The sequence below is a fragment of the Canis aureus genome, chromosome 13, assembly GCF_053574225.1.
Source record: "Canis aureus isolate CA01 chromosome 13, VMU_Caureus_v.1.0, whole genome shotgun sequence".
In the NCBI taxonomy this organism is placed as follows: domain Eukaryota; kingdom Metazoa; phylum Chordata; class Mammalia; order Carnivora; family Canidae; genus Canis; species Canis aureus.
The window spans coordinates 19,777,005-19,803,299 of record NC_135623.1 but is presented as its reverse complement, the minus strand read 5'-3'; the positions used below and the strand labels follow the sequence as shown (position 1 = coordinate 19,803,299).

Genomic DNA, 26,295 nt, shown 5'->3' with positions numbered 1-26,295 from the left:
CAGGCTCCCTGCATGGAGCCTGCTTCTCCCTCTGCTTCTCCCTATGCCTGTGTCTCTGCCTGTCTCTTTCTCTCTGTGTCTTTCATGAATAAATAAATAAAATATTTTTTAAAAATGAAGCCAGGGAAGACCCTTTGCACTCCCAGGTGTCTGTGCTTTCCCTCTTCCCCTGGGGTCTGCACGCCTAGCAGGCACCGAGAGTGGGGTGCATCCTCTCCTCCTCCTCCTCCCCCCGCCAGCAGCCTCCCCGTGTCCTCCCGCCTGGGGCGCAGGTGCTTCCACGCATTCCCGGCGACGCCTGCAGGGCCGGGGTGGGCATCCTCGGCGCGCCCCACCTGCGGGCGGCCCTGCGGCGCGGGGCGGGGCTGAGCGAAGCCCCCCCAACCCCCTCGGGGCCCCCCCCCCCCCGGCTCCTCCCCCCGCCCCCGCTTCCCCTGCCGGCGGCGCCCGCACACGTGGGCCGCCCCTCGCTGGGGGGAGCGCACGGGGCGGCGCGGGGCGCGGGGCGCGGAGGGGCGGCGCGGGCCGGCCGGGTGGCGAAATGGCTTTTCCAGATTAGGGGCCCAGGCTGCGCTGTTGACACAGTCATAAGTTTTAATGAGAAATTTTGAGTATTTGTGTGGGAGACGCGGCCCCGGCGCACAGATGCCCGGGGCGGGGGGGGGTGGGGGGGGCTCCGGGCCGAGCCGCGGCGCGCGGATTCCTTGCCGGCAGAGGGGAAACGTTTCAACCCGCTCACCTTTGAACCGCCGGGGACGCTGTTTACCTTGGCCGCCCGAGTGGCAGTTTTACAGATATTAAATACGCCCTGAGGGGGGCCGGGGCCTCCTACCCCCCACCCCGGGCGGCCCGGGCGCCCATCCCGTCCAGGTCAGCGCCGTCTTCCCGGGGCCCCCGCCCGCGCTGCTGCCGGGGAGACGCCCGGGGGGCCCCATCCACTCCCCAGCTCATCCATCTCCTAATTCGATTTTCTGTGTCAGGGCAGCGGCTGGAGGAGGCGAGGGGCGAGGGCAGCTGGGTGCCGCCCGCGCGGCTGGACGGGGTGCCCGGCTCTCGTCTTCTCCGGGGCCGGGGCCGGGGCGCCCCCCCCCCCGCCCCCCCCCCCCCGTGGGCGCAGCGGGCTCGGCCTGGACCCTCCACCGGAGCCGGCGCTCAGAGGGCTCCCGCCGCGGAGCGGGCCGTGTTGACTTTACGGAGAAGGCTGCTCTGCACATTTCACTGCTGATTTATTGGTTTTTAACTAGATCCGTATGCGGGGCTGAGGAGCCTCTTGCACTTGGCGAGGCTGCGCCGGGCGCTAAGGACCCAGGCCCTCCTGCCCGTCGGCCGCCCTGCCTCCCCCCCCTCGCCCCCTGCCTCCCCCCGCAGCCTCCCCCCTCCCCCGCCCCCTGCTCCACCGAGGCCGCCCTGGCGAGGTGGGGCCCTGGCCCCTGAGCCCCCCGCCCCTGGCCACCTGCGGAGCGCGTGTTTGTGTGTGTAAGAATTTATGGACTTGAAGGGGGGGCTGCGAGGGGGGCCCCCACCCTGAGCCTGAAGCCCACTGCCCGTCTTCCCTCCCTCAGGCCTCAAGGAGCACTTGTCATACATTTTAATGGACTTTGGAGTCGGACAAACCTAGATGGATGGCCTGCCTGGTCTCTGTCCCCGCTGGCTGTGTGCTTTGGGGGAGCCAGGTAACCCCTCTGATCCCTGATCCGTCCCCTTGGGAGTGGGTGTGACTCTTACCTAGGATGGGGCACCGCTGGAAAGCTTTGTCTTCACAAAGCACAGAGGGGGCTTCTTGATTAGCTGCCCTCCCAAATTCCTCTCCCGCCCCCGGCTGGTCACTCCTGGTGAAGGGGGGACTTCTTCACCCGCCCTGGTGAAGGGACAATGACCTCATACCCTCTCCTGGTGCTGCATGCAGTGCTTCCTGGGTCACGAGGAGAGTTGTATACAAATACAGGCCATCGATTTATAAATTATAAAGCGCTGTTAATCCCTTAACTCATCAAATCCTCATAAAAGTTCTATGAGAGAAGAGACAGGATAAAAGGAAGTAGCAAAGTCATTTAACCCAGAGAGACAAAGGAATTGGATCAGGGACCCGCACTCCGAACCCAGGGCAGTTTCTCGCCTAGAGTGCTTTTCTTGAAGTCCCAGCTGCCTCTCCCCTCTTCAACATTGCTCCTCTGCAGTGACAGAGGATGTTACGTGCAGGCATCCTAGGTACACAAATGGGGTCCCCTTGGGCGTAGAAACAAAGGGAAGCTACTGAGGGGCAGGGGACCCACGTGGACACCTGCCTGTAGGAACGAGGCGGCTTTGGCCAGCCCTGGAAGAGCAACCCGAGAGCAGGGTGGGCACAGTGAAGACAGTTCTGATTGAGACCCCCAGAACTCCAGGAGCCAAAGGACGACGCTGGCCGCATCTGCAGAATCCATCAGGCGTCTTGATGGGTCGCCGTTAAACAAAGATGGGATAAGGTTACATGTGTTTTCCGTGGGAGTCGGCTCCAATTTCAGCCTGATGATTTAGTCAGGTGTAAGCATGAAGTTTCCAATTTAGAGAAATAAATCTCCAGTGATTTTATTATCCCCTGTTTTACCCTGACACCCAACTTCACCCCGGCCCCCTGTCAAAGCCCTCATGATGTGTTTATATAGGGCGCACTGTAATTGATTGGCGTGCAATAGAACATGACACAGAAAATGTGGCCTTCCCCACCAGGCCCGACTCTGGGAGCTTCCATATTTCACCGTCCCCCAGGCCCAATCTCAGGCCCCCACTCGCTGTGGCCGCAAATTCCTGGGATTCTGGGTTGTCTGAGAACAGGAGTGAAGAGCCAAGGGGTCCAGCCAGGCACCCAAAGGTGGGCTCGGAGCGTGTTTTGGCCTACAGATCAGGGTGAAAAACACTGGAGAGTGCACCTGCCCTGGGTAGAGGCTGGTTGGGGTGGCTGGACTCATGACCTCAGAGGTCCTGGGAGATTCTGGAAATTAATGAAATGAACCATCCTTGGCTCTAAGCTTTGGTAATTCTACAGTTCTGAACTTCTGAGATGGTCAGTTTCTAATACTTTGTTATTTCAATCCGTGAATTGAGTTGTGGTTCTAGATTTATGAGTCTCTGACAATGATATGTAATACATGTTATACTAGGATCATATTTCTAATGCATATGAATACAAATACAGATGTGGATTTGAATACTGACATCAAAGCTAAAACCAATATTCATCCCAATACTGTAATTTACCGAAAGCTTTCAACGTGCCCAGCACCGCACGAGGCACATTACATAATCCTTTCAGCTCGCCTTAGCGGCAGCTCTGTAGGGAGGAATCAGCGTCTCCACTTTACGCATGATGCCACTGACGATCAGAGAGGGTAACAATTTGTTCACGGCTACACAATCGGTCTCTGTGTTTTAAGATTCTGGGATTTTAGCCTTCTCGCCCATAAGGCAGCCTAGACCGAGTGGAAAAAGCAGACAGATGGCAGGGTGAGAAGCACTCCCAACCTCATGGGCTGTTGTTAGGGGGGCGCCTATGGTTAGTGCTCACACTGTGAGCCCAGGTGTCATTGAAAAGGTATCCAGGTAGAAAACCCCCAAGATTCAGGGTAGAGAATGAGGACATAGGATCTGGATTCTGGCCTGCCAGCTCCCTGATGGGGGAGAGGGGTGCCTATTTTCTCTTTGCGTATCTCTAGGACAAAAAGCTTTTACCCTCTTATGAGGTGAAAACTGCTTTCCTATAGCTTTAGGGATCCTATTTCTATCTTGTAGGGACACAGAGCGAATCTGCTTCCTTTGCTTCTTGCCTTTGGAGATTTTGAGACAGTAAATCAAATCTGTTTACTTACTCACCCATTCATCCATCCATTTTCCCCCATCATCCATTAATTATTCATTTATCTATCCACCTCTCCATCACCTTTCTATCCCCCTGCTTTCCACTCCTCATCCATCCATCAGTACATTGACCCTTCCTTCCTTTTTTCCATCCATCCATCCATCCATCCATCCACTATCCATCCAACATCCATCCATCTGATAGTCCGTTCACCCATTTATAAACTCACTCACTCACTCTCTCACTCACTCATTCATTCATTCATTAATTTATTGAGAGACAGCAAACCAAATGGCATTTGTTAGGCACTCTGGGGGTGGACACAAAGATGAATATGTCCTCAGTAAGCTTGGGAGAAGGACCAGACTCACACCTACAGTACTTGCTCACTTCAAAACGTCAATGACTGTCTTGGCAATTTGTAAATCAGTGATAAGTGGAGGATTCAGGCTCTAAGTATAACCAGGAGCCAGAGGAGAGAGGGGCCAGTGTGGGGTGGGCTGCTCAGACCAGTCATCTTGCACTTTATTTTCTTTACTTTCCAAACTGGTATCTCAACCATGATCCTGGATGAACACTGAAGTTTAGTACTGTGCTCGTTTGGATTCCATTCATTCATTCCTTGGTTCAGCAAGTACTCTTTGTGCATTACTGTCTAACTCTTCAGACATGGTGGCAAACAACAGACAGACACTTGCTTATCATTTAGTGTAGGAAACAGATGATAAACAAGTAAACAAATAAGTGCCTAATGTAATTGCTGACAGTGACAAGTGCCACTAGAAAAAAGAAGAGGAAGAAAGGATAGAGGAGAAGGGAGATGCTATTTTAGGTAAGAAAATTGGGCAGCCTTCCCTGAGGAGGAGACATATGGGCAGGGTTAGGAATTCCTGAGAATTCCTAGGGATGGAGGCCTCGGCCTTTGGCTTCCTATTTTTCCCCAGAGAAAGGGAAGGAGATGGCCAAGAGGAGTGGAATGAAGGGAGGCTTGGACCCTTGGCTGGAGGGATGGTTCATCAGGAAGCAGGAGCTGGGTTTCTCTTTGTGAAAGAGAAAGGGCCTTTGTGGCCTTTGTGGCCCTTGAAGGGCATTCACTTAGTTCTCCTTACCTGGCAGGGCACTGTCTTCATTTACAGTGAGGAAACAGAACAGAATGCACAGCCTGTGATTTGCCTAAGACCCCAGTGTGGGTTAGGGGGAGATCCACACCCCGACACAGGGTGGAGGCCAGCTCCTGGAGCACACCTACCCTCTGAAGCTCTGGGCCTTGGGTGGGTTGTGTCAGGGAGGGTCCCCACCCTGTCCTCTTCTGGAGGTGAAGGCATGTTGGGGTTTGGTACCTGGAGAATCCTGATTTCTCTTCTTAATCTCTCAGACCCCAGGGAGTAGAAATGGTGAGTCTTAGGACTCCCAAGGGGTCAGGGCAGGGTGGGAGAGGTGGAGGGCCAGGACAAGACAGAGGAGGACATGACGCACTGGGCATAAGAACAAAAGCTGAATGGAGGTGGCCCTAGCCTGGGAGTCCAGACCCTGGACTAGAAACTGTAGTTTCTGGTTTGCTATGGGACCTGGGAAAATGCCCTCTTCTCTTGAGACCCTCACTCTAAATTAAGGGGTTTAGGGGTATCTGGGTGGCTCAGGTGGTAAGCGATGAACTCTTGATTTTGGCTCAGGTCATGGTCTCAGGGTTGTGAGACCACACCTCTGCCCTCCACTGCTCATGCATGCTCTCTCTTTAAATAAATAAATAAATAAATAAATAAATAAATAAATAAATAAATAAATTTAAACTAGATGGCCCTTGTGAATCCTTCTAGTTAGAACATGCTTACTTTTTTTTTTTTTTTTTTTTTTTAAGATTTATTTATTTGAGAGGGAGAGGGAGCAGAAGCATATTGGGTGGGGGTGGGGAAGAGGAGGAGAATTTTCAAGTAGACTCCCTGCTGAGCATGAGCTCATTCACAACTCTCCAGTTGACTGCCCTCAGCTGGGGCTGTGGCCTTTGAGGGGCTCAGTTAGACTGGAACATCCAAGGTAGCTCACTTGCAGTCTGGCATTTTGACAGGGATTCCGGAAGGCTGGACTCAGCTGGGCCCCATCTCGTTTCGCCGTCTTTACTATACGGTGTGGCCTAACCTGTGTAACCTATCATATGTCAGGTCCAGCTCACACCCAAGGGAAAGAGGTTAGACGCAACATGTACACCAGTGGGTGGGAATCTTGGGGGCTGCCTTAGGTTTCTGCTGATCACATTGGCCCAAGCTTGGCTGTCCTTTTGAGAGCCCTGAGCTATGATATAAGAAGTCTGGCTGCCCCTAAAGAAAAATCAGGTAGAGAAGCCACCCGGAGAGGGGGAGGCATGAAACGAGATGGGGCCCAGCTTAGTCCAGCCTTCCGGCAACCCTGTCAAGATGCCAGACTGCAAGTGAGCTACCTTGGATGTTCCAGGCTAACTGAGCCCCTCAAAGGCCGCAGCCCCAGCTGAGGGCAGTCAACTCAGAGAGTTGTGAAGGATCCCGGAGCCTTTCACTGATTCCACCTGCCATAGCTCCTTGTTCTAGGAGGAAACATGGTTCTGCCCATTATATTTTTGGGTAATGGGAAACCTGTCTCTTGCCTGGAAATTGTCCACAGTAATGTCTCTACAAGGATGTGTATGTGTATGTGTGTGTGTGTGTATGTGTGTGTGTGTGTGTGTGTGTGTGTGTGCCATCATCGAGGGGTCTTTCTGGTCCAAAGGCTGGTCCCCTCCTCATTTTCTTGAGAGGTAGGATGGCTGAATGGGGGAAGATTCTAGATAGGAAAGCCAGGGACCTGGACTGTAACACCAACTCTGCTGTTACCTGGTAGTGTGGTATTAGAACTACAGCCCACATTTCTGTGGGGCCTTCCACATGCGGGCACTGTTGTAAGTGCTTTCCACATATTAACATATAACATGTTGACATAATAACTCAACATAACAACCCTAGGAAGTCGGAACTATTCTTCCCCCACTTTCCACAGGCGGTCACAGAGGCATAGAGGTGCTGAATAACTTGCCCAAAGTCACACTGTAAGGAAGTGCTGGAACCCGTGTCTTCCCTGAACACAATGATTCTGATTTGGAGCTTCTTGAATTTCAGGGTTCTAGTAAGTTTAAGATTCCACAACTCTTAAGGCCCTGGTTGCCCAAGATTCCATCAGTTTGAAGATTTTGACATTCTCAGATTCCCAGATTCTAGAATTCTCAGATTCCAGGTTGAAAAAGCAAATGCTTGCCATCTGTGGGCGTGGGGGTCAGGAGACAAGATGACACAGCTGGAACCTTCAGCCCTGCTCAGTCCTCTGCTCCAGTGGTTATGGACAGCGGCTCCTTTAGGCCCTAACTTCATTTCTCTGAAACCTGAAACCTCTCTTGGCACCGGAGCCGCTGGTGGTACCGGCGCAGGAGGGAGACCTCCGTGCCCCATGGGCCTGCAGCGCCCGTGGAGGGGCCGGAACAAGCACCGAGAAGGGGACTCGCAGTTCCCTGAGAATGATAACATTCTCTGCACCCCGCAGACCCCAAATAAACCCACTTCGCCCCCAGGCGCTGCCGGGCCAGAGGCCGAGGAGGGGAGGGAGGCTAGTGTTTCCATAGGGCCTACCACCCCGGTGTGGGTTTCTGAGGAGCGGGGGCCACACCTCTGGTGGCCCTGGCATCGCTGTCGCCCGGAGCCGGGGGAGGCCTGGAAGCGGGCCGCCTTCTGCAAGCGCAGATAAGGAGCCGAGCGGGGAGGACATGTGGAAGCAGTTAGGAGTCTCGGCACTGGGCCCTGTAGACTGAAATGTCCCTCAGGGGCTGGGGGCCTGGGTGGCTGAGTCCAGGGCCTCATTCTACAGGTGGCGAAACTGAGGGCAGGGGGCGGCTGCCACGCGCCGCCTGGCACAGCGCGCAGGAAGGCCCTGGAGTGGCCCCGGGCCCCACGCCGGGGCCTGTGCTTCAGCTACACCTGACTGGTGCCCGAAGAACCCGAACACTTTCTCACCCGTGGGCTTTCGCTCCGGCTCTGCACTCCCTCTGCACTCTCCTTCCATCTCTTCTTTGCCTGTTGAAGGCTGCCTCCTCCAGGAAGCCTTCCTTCCTCCTCCTCCTGTCTCTGATGTCCTCTGACCCCCTTCTCTGAGCACTGAGAGCCTTTCCTCTGCCCCTTCTTTTGCTACATACTACGTTTTCCTTTCAGGTGACAATTGCCATTTTTGTTCATATACTATAGGCCGGGTAATTTACATGCATTTTTTTTCTCCTTTAAAAAACTATCTTTGTGGGGGATCCCTGGGTGGCTCAGTGGTTGAGCATCTGCCTTCAGCCCAGGGCGCGATCCTGGGGTCCTAGGATCGAGTCCCCCATCGGGCTCCCTGCATGGAGCCTGCTTCTCCCACTGCCTGTGTCTCTGCCCCTCTCTCTCTCTCTCTCTCTCTCTCTGTGTCTCTCGTGAATAAATAAATAAAATGTTTAAAAAAACTTTGTTTTATAGATAGGTAGACTGAGAAATGGAGAAGTTAAACAACTTACCCAAATTTGAACAACTAGTGAGTAGCAGAGTCAACTACGAGCTCAATCTGGCACCGAAGGCCACATTGCTAACCATTTTCTGTATTTCCTTTTTATTCCAGGACCTTGCACAATGTCTTGCACCAAACAGGTATGTTCAAAAAATATTTAATCAGTTGAAGGAAGAACTCTAATAAGAAAATAAAATTTACCTGTAATCTTACCACATAGGGACTCTGAGGATTCATTCTGCAGATTTTTCTTCTAATATAAGGATAGACTCTTTATCATCATTTTGAGGCTCTAAGATGAGAAATCAATGTACACCACGTTTGACATTTTATTCATTTTTTTACGTTTAATAAGTTTTTATTGGGTAAATGAAAATTTATAAACAAGTCTGTGCATATTAATGAGATTTGAAAAGCACCACAAGGCTTAGCCAAAACATTTCCTCTGCCTGACACAGTGGTTCCAGAAACTTCCATCATTACACTCACTCCTGGATCAAATCACTGCTTCTAGGAGGTCCTGGCTCAATGTATCAGTTAGCCCAGAGAATCAGCATTTGTGAACAGAACTATTCTAGGTCTTAATAGAATGACAGTCTTCTTTTCCAGAATAAGGACATTCTCCTTTATTTCTAATTTGCTCAGAAGTTTTTCGTTTTTAATCACAAACGGGTGTTAAATCTCATCAAATACCTTTTTGGCATCTAATGAGATGAGCAGAGCAATTTCCTCCTTTCATCTGTTCATATGGAAAATTAGCAGTAAGCACTTCTGCGTGTTGAATTGTCTTTGCATGACTAAGTTAAACCCAACTTGTTGTAATGGATTATCCTCTTTAGAGATTTCTGCATTCAGCTTTTTAATACTGTTGAGAATTTTTACCTTTATGCCAAATTGGCCTACAATGATCCTTTCTCATACTGTTCTTCATCAAGTTTTGATATCATGTTTGTGATAACTTCATGTGGGAAGTTGGGAATATTCCCTCTTCCTATATTTTAAAATAGCTAAATAAAGACTGGAATTGCTTGTTCCTTCAGTAAAAACTCTGGGTATGGAATGTCTTTTAGGGAAGATTTTTAAACTACAAATTTAGAATATTTCATCACTATAGGGCTACTTAGATATTTTCTCTCTCTTTTTAAATATTTTATTCATTTATTTGAGAGAGAGAGAGAGAGAGAGAGCGCACACATGAAGAAGGGAGTGGGGAGCAGCAGAGAGAGAGAGTGAGAAGCAAACTCCCTGCTGAGCAGGGAGCCAGACTCAGGGCTCGACCCCAGGACGCTGGGATCATGACCTGAACTGAAGGCAGATGCTTAACTGACTGAGCCACCCAGGCACCCTGGTATTTTATTTTTTTCTTGAGGCAGTTTTGGCAAATTATAATTTCTTTATTTCAAATCTATTTTTACATTTATGTGCAAAATTTTGTCACAATAGTTTCTTTTAATGTCTGTAGGATATTTAATTATAACCCCCCTTCATTCCTAATTTTCTTCACCTTTTATAGAGATACAATTGACATATAATATTAGCTTCAGCTGTATGACATAATGATTCAATATTTGTATGTGTTGTGACATGATCGCTACAGTGAGCCCGGTTGACCTCTGTCACCACACAGAGTTACACGGTTTATATTTCCTTGTGATGAGAACTTTTAAGATTTATTCTCTTAGCCACTGTCAAGGTCGCAGTCCAGTGTTGCTGACTGTGAAGTCACCACACGGCACACTAGCATCCTCTTATTTAGTTCCCACAGTCGTCCTCTGGTGGATCAGGATACTGAAGCCCTAAGCCTGAGGTCGCACCCCCAGAAAGTTCGAGACAAGAGATTCACACCTGGGTCTGACTGGTAGTAATACCCACACCCAAGCTGCTGGACTCCCACCTCCCTAAAGGTCACTTATCTCCCAGACCGTGGCTCTTGCTCATGCTGCCCTTTTATTTCTCATCTACGTGTCTGACTCCACGGTTTGCCAGCTTCTCAAGGGCAGGGCTCCTGCCTTCATCACTGAGCTGTTCTCCAAAGGAGGTGCTCGGTGAGCACTGGATTAACTAGAACAACGAGGCCCTTAGTGTAGAATATTGTAAGGGCCCCATGAAGGGTCCCGATGGTGAGTGTCCAGGGTGTTCCTTGGGTCATCAGGACGTGTACTGAAAGATGGGAGCTGAGTTTGCCTTGAAAAATGGGGTAAGAAGGAAGCCAGAGGCTGAATGGGAGCCACCGAGAGGCCTACTCAGCTGGAGTGGAGCCCCTCGAGGCTGACAGTTGGGAGCCATAAGCCGCAGCTGGAAACACACTGAGGCTTGGTGAGACAGGCAGTGGGGACGTGTGCTGGCAGGGGATGGAGATTCCTGGTGTGGCCCCGGAAGGAGCTTCACTAGACATCTCTCCCAGCCTCTCCCAAGGTGCGTGCCTCTGCTTTCAGTGAAGAGGAGCTCGCTACCTCACTGGAGGATGATCTGGTGGTGTTTTCTGGAAGAATTCCCAGGATAGAGGCACCTGGAGGTGATGGAGGGATGCACATGGATTGGTAGAAGGTCAGGGAAGCCATCGAGAGGCCATTTCCCTCCTCATGTGCCATGAGCTCCGTGCCAAGACCCAGTGTCTCAAATGGCCCTCTCTTCTGACCAGCAGTGGGTCAGTGTTGAAGGGTTAGTGTTGAAGCCCATTAACTGTGCATAATGCGTATATGGGGGCCAAATCCCAGGCTCACCCCAGCCAGCCCGGTGCCTGTACACATATGGCTTTATCTCTCCAAACCCCAGTTTCCTCATGTGTAAAATGGGCATAAACACCCCTAGTTCTCAGAGTTGTAAAGCAGTTGGCCCACAGTAGTGGCTGGAAGATAATGGCCAGCCTACAATGGCAGCTCCTCCTCACCCCGTCCTTATACATCTTGTCTCTACCTGGGGGTCATATGACCTCCTGTGGTTTCAGTCACAGTCTGTGGGCTGACAACTGTAAGCCTCCATCTGCCTCTAGAACTTTCGGGAGCTGTACACGAGCTGTCTCCTTGTCGGCGGCTCATAGATTTGAGACCAGGAGTATGGGCCAACTGCCAGAGTTGTTTGAGTCTCCAGTTCTCTGGTTCCCAGGTTTGCAGGCCCCTGCTTTCCTCTCTACCCTGTTGGCCACAGCAGACCAGAGTTCACCCCCTCACGCCTGCCGGTGCCCCCCATCCTCTGAGGGGATAGTCAGTGTCTGGGGAGACAGGACTGTGTCTAGCTGTGCAAGGGGTCGTAGGAACAGAGTGAGCCACCTGTGCCTGTGAATAACTAATTGCCCACTCCAGCTCCTTCACAAGCCTTGAGAGGTAAATAGCATTAAAAAAAAAAGATTTTATTTATTTATTCATGAGAGACACAGAGAAAGAGAGGCAGAGACACAGGCAGAGGGAGAAGCAGGCTCCATGCAGGGAGCCCGACGTGGGACTCGATCCCAGGTCTCCAGGATCATGCCCTGAGCCAAAGGAAGATGCTCAACCACTGAGCCACCCAGTCGCCCCTAAATAGCATTTTTATAATCATTTGTCAGAAGATGACGCAGAGGTCCAGAGAGGGAGTATGACTTGCCTAAGCTCACAAGCACAGAGCTGGCTCCGGGACTCCCTCGCCTTGACTCCGGGCCAGGCCTCTCTGCCCTGCACCCATGGGAGGGCTGTCTGTGGCCAAGCAGGCACATGAGGTTGCCTCCAGATTCCGGGAGAGCCCCAGCATCGGGTGCCCTGGAGGCCGCGTCTCTTAGGCTACCCCTCCACTCTTTGAGCCATCTTCCTTTGGGAGGCTTTCCTGTGTCCCTCAACTCAGCAGAGCCTCAGGAAGGGGTCTGCAATTGAGCTTTTGTGCAAGCAGAGCCGGGCTAAGTCAGGACTGCAGTGTCTTGGGGCCAGTTCAGGCCCTCGAGCCAAGCACAGGATGTTCCAACGCCCTTTCCCGCAGCCCCAACCGGGAGCAAGGTACCTCTCTGTGTCTCAGTTTTCACAGACTTAAAATGGGCACAGTCATAACAGTACTTAGCTCACTGTGTTATCAAGAGGGTCAAATGAAATAATCCACTTAAATACCCAGGAAACATTAGATATGACCACGATTTACTTCCTCTTGGCCGGGAGAGAGGAAGACAAACGCTTTACAGTGGGGTTGGCCTTGGGGAAGTCCACAGCCTGGGGGCTCCGCAGGGGGAGAACGTGGCCATGCCCAGCTCCCCACATGCCTGGGCCGAAGTGGGAAGAGGCCAGGCTGCAAGCAGCCCCCTGCCCGGCTGATCCCCAGTGATAAACCACGACGGTGTTTTTAATGATTATTTAAAGCGCTTGGCTGAGTGCCCACCCTGGAAGGGCCACCTCAGCCTTTGTCAGGCCGCGGCGGGTCGGAGGGAAGCTTGCACATCCCTTAGTGAGGGTGGCTTCTTTTATTCCATTATTTTCATAATAGACTCACTGACACAATATTATTCTTGGCCCCAGCTCAGACCCTCTGCTTGTGTTCAGAGGCAACAGGCCGGCCTGGCCAGGGAACGGCGAACTTCCCACCAACGGGGTGGCGGGCACAAAGGCTCAGCAATTTCTAGTCCGTCGGGGTGTTACTGGCGGGGTGAGGAGGGAGGGAGTCTTGCTGGTTTTAGTGAACTGCAGGCCTGGGGCTGGGGTCCCTCTACTTAGTGCCAAGGGGACAGAAATGAGGAAAAGTAGCAGAGGGAAGCAGGCTGGATATTTTTCTGGGTTATCCTTTCATTAATTTAGCAAACTTTTGTATTGAGCACATGGGCTGGGCCTCGTCCCTGCTGTATACGTGGCCAGAACCTGGAAAGGCTTTTGAGGCGCAGCTAGAACTGTGGTTGTCAAACTGTGCTTCATGGAACCCTAGGGTGCCTTAGAAGGTAGGAAAGGAGTGACACTCTAGGCCTCTGGTGGCATCCTCAGACCAGGCAGCCATGATTTTGTTTGACCTTCCCTTTGGGTTTCTTTGTATGATTTTCTTTGAAGAAACGATTCTGCTGGTTAAAAGAAAACTTTGAGCACCGCTGGTTAACTTCCTTGTTGTACAAAAGGGGAAACTGAGGCCCAGAGAGATCCCAGAGAGACAGATCACCAGATGTTGGTAGAGTAGAGACCCATCCCCCGGGCCCCAGGGGTGTGAGGAAGCAGATCCCAGAGGTCAAACCATCAGAGACCAAGAAACACTGCTCTGGAAGCAAGTGTGCGGGTGGTGCGCGGGGTCAGGAGTGTCTCATGCGTGAGCATCCTGTACAGGTGTGTGGGGGGCCCCCCAGAGTCTTCCTTGCTTCAGTGCAGTTACAGGGGTCTCCATGGGCAGTCAGCAAGAGCATCGCCGGGGGGCATCCAGCTGCCTGCCCAACCTTGGGGGTCGGCTTCCAGAAAGTCCCAAGGGAGGAGGAGCCGTCCAGAGTCGGCACCCTTAGACCACTGGGGAAGACGCTGCTGGGGGGGTATCTATCAGGCAGGGTCCCAGGAAGACACAGAGGGCGCCCTCAGGCCCGTTAATGGAGGTGTGAGGAGCTGCTTCTTTAAATTGTGCTAAAATGGACATAAAATTTACCATTTCACCTATGTTTAGGTGTACAGTGCGGTGACATGACGTCCATTCACCCTGTGGGGCAGCCATCCCCACTCTCCACGTCCAGAAGCGTTTCCTCCTCCTGGACGGCAGCTGTGTCCTGGTGAGACGCTGACGGCCCATGGCCCGCCCGCCGCGAGCCCGCCCGGGGGGTCCCACTTCCCTCTGCCCAGCCCAGGCACAAGGTGGGGCTTTCCCAGGTGTGCGCAGGTTTAGGGGGAGCAGCCTGCGCTGGTAACCCAGAGGCCGTCGCCTGCCCTAGATCCGCCGAGGGGACGCGGGGAGCGGCCTGCGGGGCCCGGGGTACGGGGTGGGAAGGGCCACGGAAGAGGGCGAGCTCCAAGGCAAGCCCCTGGGAGCCTCAGAACTGCGGAATTGTGCTAAAATAAGCCAGGGAGGTAGCGAAACTTAAAACGCTCCCGTGGCACTTTGTGCGTGGTATGTGAATGGCCGTGGGAGGGGGTAGTGGACGGCCGTTTCCTGTCCCTTGCCCTCTAGCAACTTCTCACACTCAGTGATTTGCCTGCAGATTTGTTTTGCTTTGTGGCACATGATCTGCGCGCTGCCAGGTGCTCCCCGGTGTCAGATCCTCCCTCCAGGTGGCCTGTGCCGCTCTGATGTCCCAGTGTGGCAGCGTCCCTGACTTGGGCCAGCCCTCCCGCCCCCAGAGATGCAGAGTACCCAGGATGTGGAAGAAAAAGCAAGGCAGAGCGGCCTGTATTGAACTTTTCACAGCTGGGCTGAGGAGGTATCTGTGTCTTAACTTCCCTCCCGCACCCCCCGGGGCCGTGGCATCTTCGCTGTGCCCGTGGGACCGGCTTCCTGCCGCAGCTCCCATCACCCCGCACACATGGGATCTCTCTCTCCCTCCTTTTACTTCCCAATACCCTTGAATATTCCAGGGCCAGCCTGGCCATCTGAGAGCTTTCCCTCCGCACCGTCTGATATCCTGCTGCCCTAGGGCCTGTCTGCATCCCCCAGGTGATGGGTGAATTCTGATTTTCTACATCCGGGGTGAATCCTCAGGGGATCCTAAACCCTTGCAGCCCTGACTGCTTGGGATGGGTGCTCAGGTGGGAAGCAGGCACTGCTGAGAGGTGGCACACCTGAGTTCCTTCTTGGTCTCACCTTCTGCCCATGTAATAAAAATTGTCACGTGCCAACTACTTTCTGGGAACTTTGCACATATTTAATTATCACGATTACCCTGCTTGGGAGGCATTATTCTCCATTTTGAAGAGAAATTTGAGGTGTAGAAAGGCCAAATGACATTAAAGGTCGCAGAGCTGTCTGCCACAGAGATTGCATTAGGCAGATCAGTCTCCAAAGCTCTTTCCAACCAGTTCAGGAGGTAGTGGGTCCCTGGGCCCTGGAGGTGAGTAAGCAGAGGCTGCACGGCCCCCTGTCACGGAGAGAGCATGGCCAAGGAGAATGTTCCTTCTTGTCCTGAACCTCCAAGATTCTAGGACTAGGTCTTGGCTAGGTCTAGGTTCTGATCTGGATATTTTCTTTCTTTCTTTCTTTCTTTCTTTCTTTCTTTCTTTCTTTCTTTCTTTCTTTCTTTCTTTCTTTCTTTCTTTCTGTTTTTTAAAAAAGATTTTATTTATTTATTCATGAGAGACACAGAGAGAGGGGCAGAGACACAGGCAGAGGGAGAAGCAGGCTCCATGCAGGGAGCCCGACATGGGACTCTATCCCGGGTCTCCAGGATCAGGCCCTGAGTGGAAGGCAGATGCCCAACCGCTGAGCCACCCAGGCATCCCTGATTTGGATATTTTCTAATTGGCATGAGCCTCTTGGGAAGTGTGGCTGGCCCGGGCACCTCAGTGAGGTCTAGCCCTTGGGTGGGGGTGGGGAGAGGGCGACAGGGGTGCAGAGAAGGGTAAGAGGATGGTGCGCTGGGGGCAGCGACCAGGTAATGAGTTCACCTCTTCCCTTCCTGTTCTTGCAGCTTTTTCCTTGTTGCCCGGGGCTGCCCTCTGAGTCCAGGATGGGCAACAGGTCATACTCCAGAGATGCTGTGGATTCATTTCCAGACCACTGCAATTAAGCAAATATCACAATAAAGCAAGTCAAATGAATTTTTTGGCTATAGTGCATATAAAAGTTATGTTTACACTATATTATAGTCTGTTACGTGTGCAATAACATTATGTCTAAAATACAATGTAGGTATCTTAGTGAAAAATATTTTTTAAAAAAGATTTTACTTATTTACTCATGAGAGACACACAGAGAGAGGCAGAGACACAGGCAGAGAGAGAAGCAGGCTCCATGTAGGGAGCCTGACGTGGGACTTGATCCCAGGATCCCGGGATCATGACCTGAGCTGAAGGCAGATGCCCAACCACTGAGCCACTCAGATGCCCCAAAATACTTCATTGCTAAAAAATGCTAGCCACCATCTGAGCTTTCAGCAGGTTACAATCACTGGTCACAGATCACCATGGCAAATATAATCATAATGGAAAAATTTGAAATATTGAGAACTTCCAAAATGTGACACAGAGATGAGAAGTGAACAAAGGCTGTTGGAAAAACGGCATTGGTAGACTTGCTCGGTGCAGGGTCGCCACAAACGTTCAATTTGTACAACATGCAGTGTCCGCAAAGAGCAATAAAGCAAAGCGCACCGAAACGAGGCATGCCTAACTTAAAAATATATTCGATTCCAAACAGAAGTGTCACCAGGGCTGCAACGTGCTCTTTATACACTGCAAGGGAACAAGCCCAGGGCAGGGAGCAAGGGTGCCAGGTTTAATCTTGTTGCTGCTGCGGGTTCCTGGTGTGACTTTGGGCAAGCTTCCCCGATGTTTAATGAGGGGCTGGGGAGGCTCACTGCCGAGGAACCTCTGGGTCCTGATGTTCAGTTTTCTGGGTGGGGGAAGCAGGCTTGCACGTGTGTGGAGCGGCGGCTGCAGCATGCGGCCTGTAGTAGAGGCAGGGTGTGGTGGGCGTTGACTCAGTTTCCCCCTGCTCTTGCCAGCCCCCAGACTCCCATTCTAGCTGAGCGTCTCCCAGTGTCCTGGACCTCAGAAACTGAGTGGGATAAGAAATGTTGTTTCAAGCTGCTTGGGGGATGATTTGTTATGCAGCTATAGGTTACTAAAACGCTTCTGCGTCTGGGATCAGATGGCAGGGGTGGCCTGGTGGCTGGCTGAGGCCTGAGGCCACAGTGGCACCTAGTCACATGTCTCATCATTTAGGAGGCCAGCCTGGATTCTTCATATGGTGGGAGCAAGAGGAGTCAAGCCCCCATGTGGTGCTCTGCTTGCATCATGTTTGCTAACAACCCATTGGCCAAAGCACGTTGCGGAGCCAGCCCGGACTCAAGGGGTGAGGAAACAGGCTCCATCCCTTGATGCCTGGGGAGGAATCTGTGGCCACTTTTTGCAATTACAGAATGCGAGGCTCATGTGCGAGCTCCCACTGCCCTGAATACCCCATCCTTCTCCACTTCCTCGCTCTTAACCTCTGAGTCTGAATCCACATTTATTGAGCACTTGCTATGCGGCAGGTGGCCTCCCCATCACGGCTCTAATTCATCGCTAACAGCAGCCCTCGCGAGGAAATCTACCTCACCGGGGAGGCATGGAGGTTCGGAGAGATCAAGTGGTCCGAAGTCATAAAGCTGGTAACTGGAAGAGCCAGGACTCAAACCCAGGTCAAGGAATTCCAAGTTTGGTGTTAGTTTTACTTTCCCTATCAGGGTGCCCAGAACTTTCTATTTAACTTGTTCTTTTTCACACACAGGCAGGATTTGTGGAGACTGGTCCCTGGCTGGGTTCTCCCCCAGGAATCCCTGCTCTGGGATTGCTGGTTGGCGCCGAAGGGGATCAGTCTGGGGCAGGAGGTTTGGGCAAAATGAACAGACTCTAGGGGGCGACAAAGGCCAAGGTGCCTTCTCATTGCCGCCCTCTGTTCCTCCATTGCCGCCTTCCTTGCCTGTGTCTGTCCTCAGAGAAGAGAGAGAGGCTGGCCATTAGGAAAAAAAAAATCATTCATCTTCAGGCACTAAGAAACCAGGAGAGGAGGGAGAGGGGAGGGAGGGAAGGAGGAGGAGAGACAGAGAGGGAGACAGAGAGGAGGAGGAGGAGGGTCTTAAGTGATGCTGTGTGACCTTAGCCAGGTCAGGTCATCTCTCTGAGCCCTCTTTCCTCATCAGTAAAGAGGGGGCATCTTATGGAGTGGTTGTGAGGATGGCATGAGAAAACACGTGTGAGTACTTTGGAAACTGTTAGGTGCTGTACCAATATTCGTGAATGCTGTTGATAGTGCTACAATTATTAGGTCACGGTGGGAGAACCTAATGCTGGGAAAGGGTGTTGCGCCCCAACAGGTGCTAATGACACATGTAACCCCCCATCTCTAATGAGCAGCTTTGTGTCAAGTGAAAACTGGAGTTTCCTGGTAGTAAGAGGTGACATGTGAGATGCCTCGTTGACCTAATTATTGGGGTGGGGGGAGAGTCGCCATACTGCAGGTACATAATCGAGAAAGATAACTGATAACATGCAGTTGTTCGCACAATTGCTCACTTTGCCTTCAGGATCACAGTCAGGGTCTGAGGGTTTACTGGAAAATCTACATCTGTGGAAGCCCTGAAGGTCATCAGCAATTATGCAGAACGTCGGAGTGCTGCTTTTTTGCATCCCAGGCATACGAAATTTATTTCTTTAAGATTAAAGTATGATCTCAAGACATACCGAAGCATATTAGCATTTCATGTGCATTTTTGCTTTGGATAAACACACAGTTCTCCTCATTTCTCCATTAACCACATCTATACCGCGGGAGGTTAAACAGCTTTTTCTTGAAAGTTAGAAAAAAGCCTTTGACAGGTAGGTGCTTAGTGTCTAAGTTATAGGACTTGATGGATCAGTTTGTCAGACCCACCTCACACCACACGGGAGATTCTCTGACCTATTCAGGAAGACTGGGCAGTTTTTACTGCCAGTCATGGCACTGGCTGGTGCATGGCGGGCCGTGTCCTGCACAAACGCTAACTTGTTTTGTGCATCACAATGAAATCTTTTTTTTCATTTACAGCAGTAATTAGGGATCCAAATTTAAGTTAACAACCAAGTCTGTGTTATTAACATAAAACACACACCTGAAGTCACATTGCTTCAACGTGACAACTGTCTGACGACTTGCTCCTGCTCTTGGAGGCTGGACCCCTTCTTGCAATGTACATTCTGAACCCAGAAATTCTAAACTGTAAAGAACAAATCTCGGCTGTGCTAGTGGTTGAGAACAGTGGAAGTGGCCTGGTGTAGCTTGTTGATACGAGAGAGAAAACCAAAGGTCTTGAGCAGGGCTTGATTATACCTAATGTATTAGAACAATTCGGGATTGATACTTGAGGGACTTCTGCCTCCTTTGAAGGAGGGAGAGGCTATGCCTGCAATGCTTGTAGCCGCTGCCAGGTGGTGGTAGTGTCTCCAGTGGCCTAAGAGTCTGAACTTTCTCCCCGTGGTCTATTAAGTGTCAGAGACTCACAGGTGTATAGAGCCAGTCACTGCTCCATCACCCACTAAAATCAGTCTGGTTTGAGCCATGATTCTGGCACTTAACTAGCTGTGTGGTCTTGGGTAGTTAACTTTCTCATCTGAGGAAAGAGGGATAAAGTAGTGCCTTCCAGGACTTGGGCATTTTGTATTTGTAGAGCACTTCCCACCTTACCAGGTGTCCTCTGACGTGTATCTCCAGGTGCCTACACAACCTGGCATGAGGTTAATGTACTACAGCTCCACTATGAGCTGTGGGGGGCAGGGAGCATGATTTCTACTGGACCAACCCCTTACACTGGCACATTTATCAATTCATATTTACCCAGGAGTAGTAGCTATATTTATTGAGCATGTATCCCTCTCAAAACCAGTTGTTTGAATCCTCATGGCATCCCTATAAGATCAGTATCATTTTTATACCCATTTCACAGAAGGGGAAATCCCCAGGGTTATAGGAAATTTAAATGAACTAATGAATAAAACCTGCTTAGCACAGTGCCTAGGACATAGCAAGCGCTCGTTATTTATAGTGATTATTTACAGATGAGGGGAGACAGGCCTGCAGACTGAGAGGTATAAAGCAGCAAAGTACAGGAGAGGGGACAGTTAATTCTTCCTGGTGAGGGATCCAGGCAGGCTTTGCCGAGGAGGTGACAGGTCAGCTGGATAATAAAGGAGGAGTAGGGATGGCAGGGTTGTTGCTTGTTTCCTAGTTTGGTTCTTTTCTTTTCTTTTCTTTTTTCTTTTCTTTTCTTTCTGAGAGAGAAAGAATGAGTGCACATGCACCAGTTGGAATGGGGAGGGGCTGAGGGAGAGGGAGAGAATCTTCAGCAGGCTCCACACAGGGCTCCATCTCACTACCCAGAGATCATGACTTGAGCCGAAATAAGAGTTAGATGCTTAACTGAGTGAGCCACCCAGTCACCGCACTTCTCTTCTTCCTCTTAACAACAGGAACACCCCTCCCAGATTTAGCAAGACACATGGCCACCTAGCTAGAGATGATGATTTCCATGTTTCTTTGCAGCCAGTGAAGCCATGGGACTGAGTTTCTACTTCTTAAATGTGAGTGGAAGTGAAATTGCTTGCCATCATTTCCTGTGGTGGGAATGTAGTGTGGGTGAACTTGCTTGGCCATGAAGGGATAACAGAGCAACAAAATACAGGGAGAAACTCACCAAGAAAAAAGAATGAACTCAAATAAATATAATCAGAAATGAAAGAGGTTATAACTGATATCACAGAAACACAAAGGATCATATGAGGCTACAGTGAACAGTTATACAACAACAAACTGGACAACCTGGAAGAAACTGACAGAAATGCCTGGAAACATACTGTCTACCAAGACTGAATCAAGAAGAAGAGAAAATCTGAACAGACTGGTTACTAGAAAGAAGAATGAATCAGTAATCAAACATCTCCCAACAAACCAAACTCCAGGGCCAGGTGGCTTCCCTGGTCAGTTCTACCAGACTTTCAAAGAAGAATTAGAATTAGTCATTTTTTAAAAGATTTTATTTATTTATTCATGAGAGACACACACACACAGAGGCAGAGACACAGGCAGAGGGAGAAGCAGGCTCCACGCAGGGAGCCCAATGTGGGACTCGATCCCGGGACCCCGGGATCACGACCTGAGCTGAAGGCAGATGCTTAACTGCTGAGCCACCCAGGCAACCCAAGAATCAGTCATTTTTAAACTCCTCTAAAAACTATGAAGGAGGGAATGCTTCTAAACTCATTTTACAAGTCCAGTATTATCCTGATACCAAAACCAGAAGGATGCCCCCAAGGAAAGAAAATTATAGGCCAATATCCCTGACGAATGTAGGTGCAAAAATGCTCAACAACATATTTGCAAACCAAATTCAAGATATTAAAAGGATCATATACTATGCTCAGGTGGGATTTATTCTAGAGATGCAAGGATGGTTCAACATCCACAAATCAATGTGACACACCACGTTAACAAAATGAGTGATAAAAATCCTATCATCATCTCAGCAGATGCAGAAAAAGTATCTGACAAAATTCAACATCCGTTTATGATAAGTAATCTCAACAAAGGGGATATACAGGAAACATCTCAACATGATAAAGGCCATGTATGAGAAGCTCATAGCTAACATGATATTCAGTGGTGAAAAGCTGAAAGCTTTTTTGTCTTAAGTTAGGAGGTACGAACTTGTGATTATAAAATAAATGAATCACAGTGATATAAGGTACAGCATGGTGGCTATTGTTAATAATGGCATATTGCATATTTGAAAGTTGCTAAGAGTCGATCTTAAAAGTTCTCATCACAAGGAAAAAATTTTTTGTAACTATGGATGGCAACAGGTGTTAACTATATTTATTGTAGTGATCATTTTGCAATATATAAATGGTGAATCCTTATGTTGCACACCTGAAACTAATATGTTATATGTCAATTATAACTCCATTAAGACGTTGTGTGCAACTGATGAATCACTGAACTCTACCTCTGAAACTAGTAATACACTACATGTTGATGAATAGAATTTAAATAAAAAATAATTAAGATTTTTGTGAAGTTGGTCACTGAATAAAATAAAAAAAAGGAACCTGGGTCCCTGGATGACCTGGGGGAGCATAGCTATCCCATTCACCTTGGATCACATGCCTGTGTCCAAACTATCACCTGAGAGAGACATAAACTGCTACCCTCTTTGAACCACTGTGTTGTTGGCTTTCTTATCTGAAACCTCTTAGTCTGAACACTAAAGAGTACAGCGGGCGGAGAATAAGGAATACTCATAGGGCACAAGAGTATGTCCAAAGATATGAAATGTGAAAGAAGTTAGAAAAATTTTTTTTTTTTTTAATTTATGATAGTCATACAGAGAGAGAGAGAGGCAGAGACAGAGGCAGAGGGAGAAGCAGGCTCCATGCACCGGGAGCCCGACGTGGGATTCGATCCCGGGTCTCCAGGATCGCGCCCTGGGCCAAAGGCAGGCGCCAAACCGCTGCGCCACCCAGGGATCCCTAGAAGTTAGAAAATTTTAGGAAAATATTTCACAGAATATTTTTGAGGACCAAATGAGGGAAATGTATATAATTGCTTAGTACAGTACCTGGCACATGTTAAGTTCTCAATAAATGAAGATCATTTTTTTTTTTTTCCTGTCTGAGGTCAGGTTTTTAGGGCAACATCTATAAAATAGGAGTAATGTCACCTGATGAAAACGGAGGTCTAGACCTTTTTTTTATTATTATTTTTTTATTCATGAGAGAGGCAGAGACACAGGCAGAGGGAGAAGCAGGCTCCATGTAGGGAGCCGGATACAGGACTTGATCCCAGGACCCCGGGGATCACAATCTGAGCCAAAGGCAGACCCTTAACCACTTAGCCACCCACCTGCCCCTGGACCTTTCTGTTTTAAGACAGTATGAATAACTTGGAGAAATTCTTTTGGGAGCAAGATTTAAAAGAAAAATAATTATTAAGAAATGCCGGAGTCCTCTGCCTTCCCACTGATTTCAATAATTTAACAAAATCTCCAGTGCTCTTTAGGACTCACCTCTAGCTAACATGGATCCTTCTCAGTGGGCCCTAGAAGCATTAGCAGGTCCTTGAAGGAGTTCCATATTCCATGGGTGGGTTTCTTGGTGCTTCTGCCTCTGAGATAAATCCTCATACTGGCCCTGCGAGGCTCTGCACCAACATCACGTTCGCGGAGACCTTTGGGCAGACCTGATTCTCTGGATTAACAGGCATCTCCAGCAAGCTTTACCTTCCCTCCTATTACTGGTGCAGCATCCGCTTTCCCTGCCCGGTTGTGAGCTCTTCCAGGCTGGGGAGCAGGAGCGGGTCACATTTGTTGCCCCGGGACCCCACAGGGCAGAGTAGGAGCTCGGTTCAACTTTGCTGAATGGGTAAGATGTTTTTGGGGCAAAGACACAGGATCAGTGGGGGCAGGAGGAGATTTTAGGGATGTTAGAAAGTCTGATGTAAAAAAAAAAAAAAAGAACATGCTTCTCATTCATACGTTAGTGCCCGAGCTTTGTCCTTTAGGCACGTGAGTCCTTCCGGCCTTCTGAAAACGCTCTTTGGCGGTGGTGGGTGGTCAGGAAGGTGGAAGCCCACCGGCTTGGGGTACTCAGGCCTCGGTTCTAACCTCAGCTCTGTACGGACTTGCTGGAGAAACTTGCTGAAATGCAGAGGCCTTTCTCCTCTGGGGTTCAGTTCACTCGGCTGTTAAAATGAGGCCCCCAAACCTGCCTCACAACAGTGTTGGGAGGATCAAATCCATGTGTAAAGAGCAGCTCCGTAGGCTTCTGCAGAAATCTGAGTGCTCTCAGTTGTGTCCCGTTAGCTGTTAGCTGCCCCCTGTTCCTGCTTCCTCCCTGTGAGGTTCAGATTGTACAGTGATCAACGGTGTGGAGTTAGGCATCGAACCTTCTGGGTTACTGCCACTCACTAGCTGTTGACCTTGGACAAGTCAGCTCACTTCTCTGTGGTCCAGCTTCCTCATCTGCAAAATGGTGAGCGCTGACCTTAAGGGGTTCTTGTCAAGACTAAGTGAACATGATGTATAAGTACATATTTATATATTATTTTACTAATGTTTCTAATATTAATGAAATATATATCCCATTTTACATTATCTATAATATATTGCATTATAGACAATACCATCATCATATATAGGATGTATTTATATAGATCTGCAACTTACAGTAGTACCTGGCATGAGGTAAGTGCTGCATCAGTATTCGTCAGTGTCTGACCTCTCTCCTGGTAGAGAGAGGTAGGTAGCAGGAGGGCAGCAGGCATCTGAGAAGATCAGGAGAGGGGGCCTGACAGAAGGGGAGGCCCAGTGGGAGGTGGGGGGCCCTGAGGGCATGCTCTCCTCAGATCTTGGGAATCTCTGCCTGCTGGATTCACAAGGAATTTGCTGCTAAAATTAATGAAAGAACCCAGGTTTGCAAATGACTTTCTTTTAAGAGACTCGGTGTAATTCTAGATGACCTCTCCAAAATACAGCTCTCCAACTCCCCTGGCCTTTTGCAATGCCGGCCTGGGCATCCGGGAGAGGCACGGGCCCTGAGCCTGCACCAGGGTTTGCGCAGCACGCCTCAGCCCAGGTTATCTGCGCCAGCAACCCCCCTCCTGAGGCAGTGAACCATTGCTTGTTTGTATTGAGGTAGTAATACGGCTGAGAACTCCTGGAATGGATAATGCAAATCCCCAGATAATCCCAAATTCCATATTAGCCAGTCATTTTCACTTCCCTCTCTGCAGCTGAGCCTGTCCTAGAGCTTCCTGATGGGGGTCCGATTACCTTGCCGGCCTTTTCTGCTCAGGGACCTTAGCACGTAAGCCCCTTGGCACCAGGTGGGTACCTGGGAATCGCCTGTTGGAGGAGGGACAGTGTGGGCGGCTGTGGGGCAGAGGGCTCGCGGGCTGCGCTCTGCACCCAGGAGGCGGTGGGTTCTCAGGGAGGCTGCGCAGGCCCGTCAGGGCCAGAGTCCGAAAACTGGGCAAAGGTTGGCAGACGTGGAGGGCCAGCTAGAGGGCACAGAGGGCTCAGAGCCTTAGAGGGTCAGAGGTGAGAAATCCGCACAGTACCGTGGGCACTCTGCCCTTTAGGCCGCTTTAGAGGAAAGGAGGAGGCCGGTTGGCGGAGGGGAAACCATCTAGTTTGGGAAAGAGGGGGCCGGGCTGCCCTCGATGGGTCTGTGGGGCCCTCGCAAGTGTCTTTCCCTCTCTGAGCCTCCGTGTTTGGCCACTCCCTTCCCCATCTGGGTTTTGCTCCCGCGGCCCAAATGTCGCCTCTGCTAACTTGCCCGGACCCAGAGGTGGCGCTGGCCAGGGGCCACTGCCCCTCCTCTTCCCCGGTGCTCTTCCTCCCTGCCCCGCGGGCTCCTCTCCTTGCTCATTGTCCTCCCCTTCTCGGGAGCCGCTGGCGCTCCCCGCTCCCCCATCCCTCCTCCCCTGCTCCCCTCCCCTGCTCCCCCTCCCCTCCGTCCCCTGCTCCCCCGCCCCTCCTCCCTCCTCCCTCCCCCCCAGCGGCCGGGGCGCGGGCCGGGCGCGCGCTGGGTGGTCCGGGCCGGGGGCGGGCGGTAGCCTGCAGGCGTAATTGGCATGCACGCCGTTGTAGCTGAGACCGCTTAATAAAGCATTACATATCTCACCGCTTCCATATTTCATTACCTCACGCGGAGCCCGTGAGAGGGCCCTAATGGGAGTCAGCTGTGTTTTTACTTTCTGTTGTCGGCCGGGGACGGGTTTCTCTGCGGATTCTTTGAAATGAAATAATGTGATGCACGCCGCGATAAGGGCCGGCCGTAATGAGGCCCAGGCCGCGGGCGGCTGCTATTGCTCCAGGTGTCGCGTATTTGGGCTCCGCGGACGGCGAGGAGGAGGGGGCGGCGCCGAGGAGGAAGGGGAGGGGAAGACGCGTGGGGGAGGAGGGCGAGGAAGGGAGGAGCAGAGGAGGGAGGACGGGAAGGGGGGAGGAGGGAGGATGGGGAGGAAGGATGGGGAGGGAGGAGAGGGAGGAGGGGAAGGGAGGAGGGAGAAGGAGGAGGGGTAAGAGGAGGAGGGGGAGGAGGAGAAGGGAGCAGCGGGGCTTGGGAGGGGGCGGTCCTGGCGGAAACTAGGGAGGGAGGAGGTCACAGCGGGATGCGGGAGAAGGAGACAGATTCCGCAGGCCAGAGGCAGAGCCAGTGCCTGGCTGGAGAGCCAGCAGCCAGCTGGGGGTTCAAATCCTGCTTTGGCCCTGGCTGTCCCTGTGATCCCCTTGCCTCCTAATACTTAAGGGGTTGCTGTGCTGAAACAAATGAAGTGGATTTGTAAATAGGAAA

The 26,295-nt window shown here is 50.9% G+C and overlaps 3 long non-coding RNA genes across 7 annotated transcripts in view; 2 read left to right on the top strand and 1 right to left on the bottom strand.

Moving 5' to 3' along the window:
* Positions 1-723: 723 nt before the first annotated feature.
* On the top strand, positions 724-5,557 carry LOC144282001 (uncharacterized). 2 transcript variants are annotated; one of them, XR_013350378.1, is made up of 3 exons: positions 724-870; positions 1,563-1,673; positions 2,292-5,557. It is a non-coding gene; the product is annotated as an uncharacterized LOC144282001 (long non-coding RNA). The 2 variants fall into 2 exon arrangements; XR_013350379.1 differs by lacking the exon at positions 724-870 and adding an exon at positions 1,138-1,476.
* A 9,091-nt stretch (positions 5,558-14,648) lies between these two features.
* LOC144282000 (uncharacterized) lies at positions 14,649-25,920 on the bottom strand. Of its 4 annotated transcripts, none has more exons than XR_013350376.1 (5): positions 25,643-25,920; positions 24,771-24,842; positions 24,165-24,386; positions 23,007-24,003; positions 14,649-15,988 (listed from the first exon to the last, which is right to left on the bottom strand). It is a non-coding gene; the product is annotated as an uncharacterized LOC144282000 (long non-coding RNA). The 4 variants fall into 4 exon arrangements; XR_013350377.1 differs by having other exon boundaries at positions 24,173-24,386; XR_013350374.1 differs by having other exon boundaries at positions 23,007-23,960; positions 25,643-25,918.
* LOC144282002 (uncharacterized) overlaps positions 24,357-26,295 on the top strand; it is a 44,137-nt gene continuing 42,198 nt past the window's right edge. The window contains exon 1 of the long non-coding RNA XR_013350381.1: positions 24,357-24,823. This is a non-coding gene — a long non-coding RNA (uncharacterized LOC144282002). The remainder of the gene's footprint in view (positions 24,824-26,295) is intronic.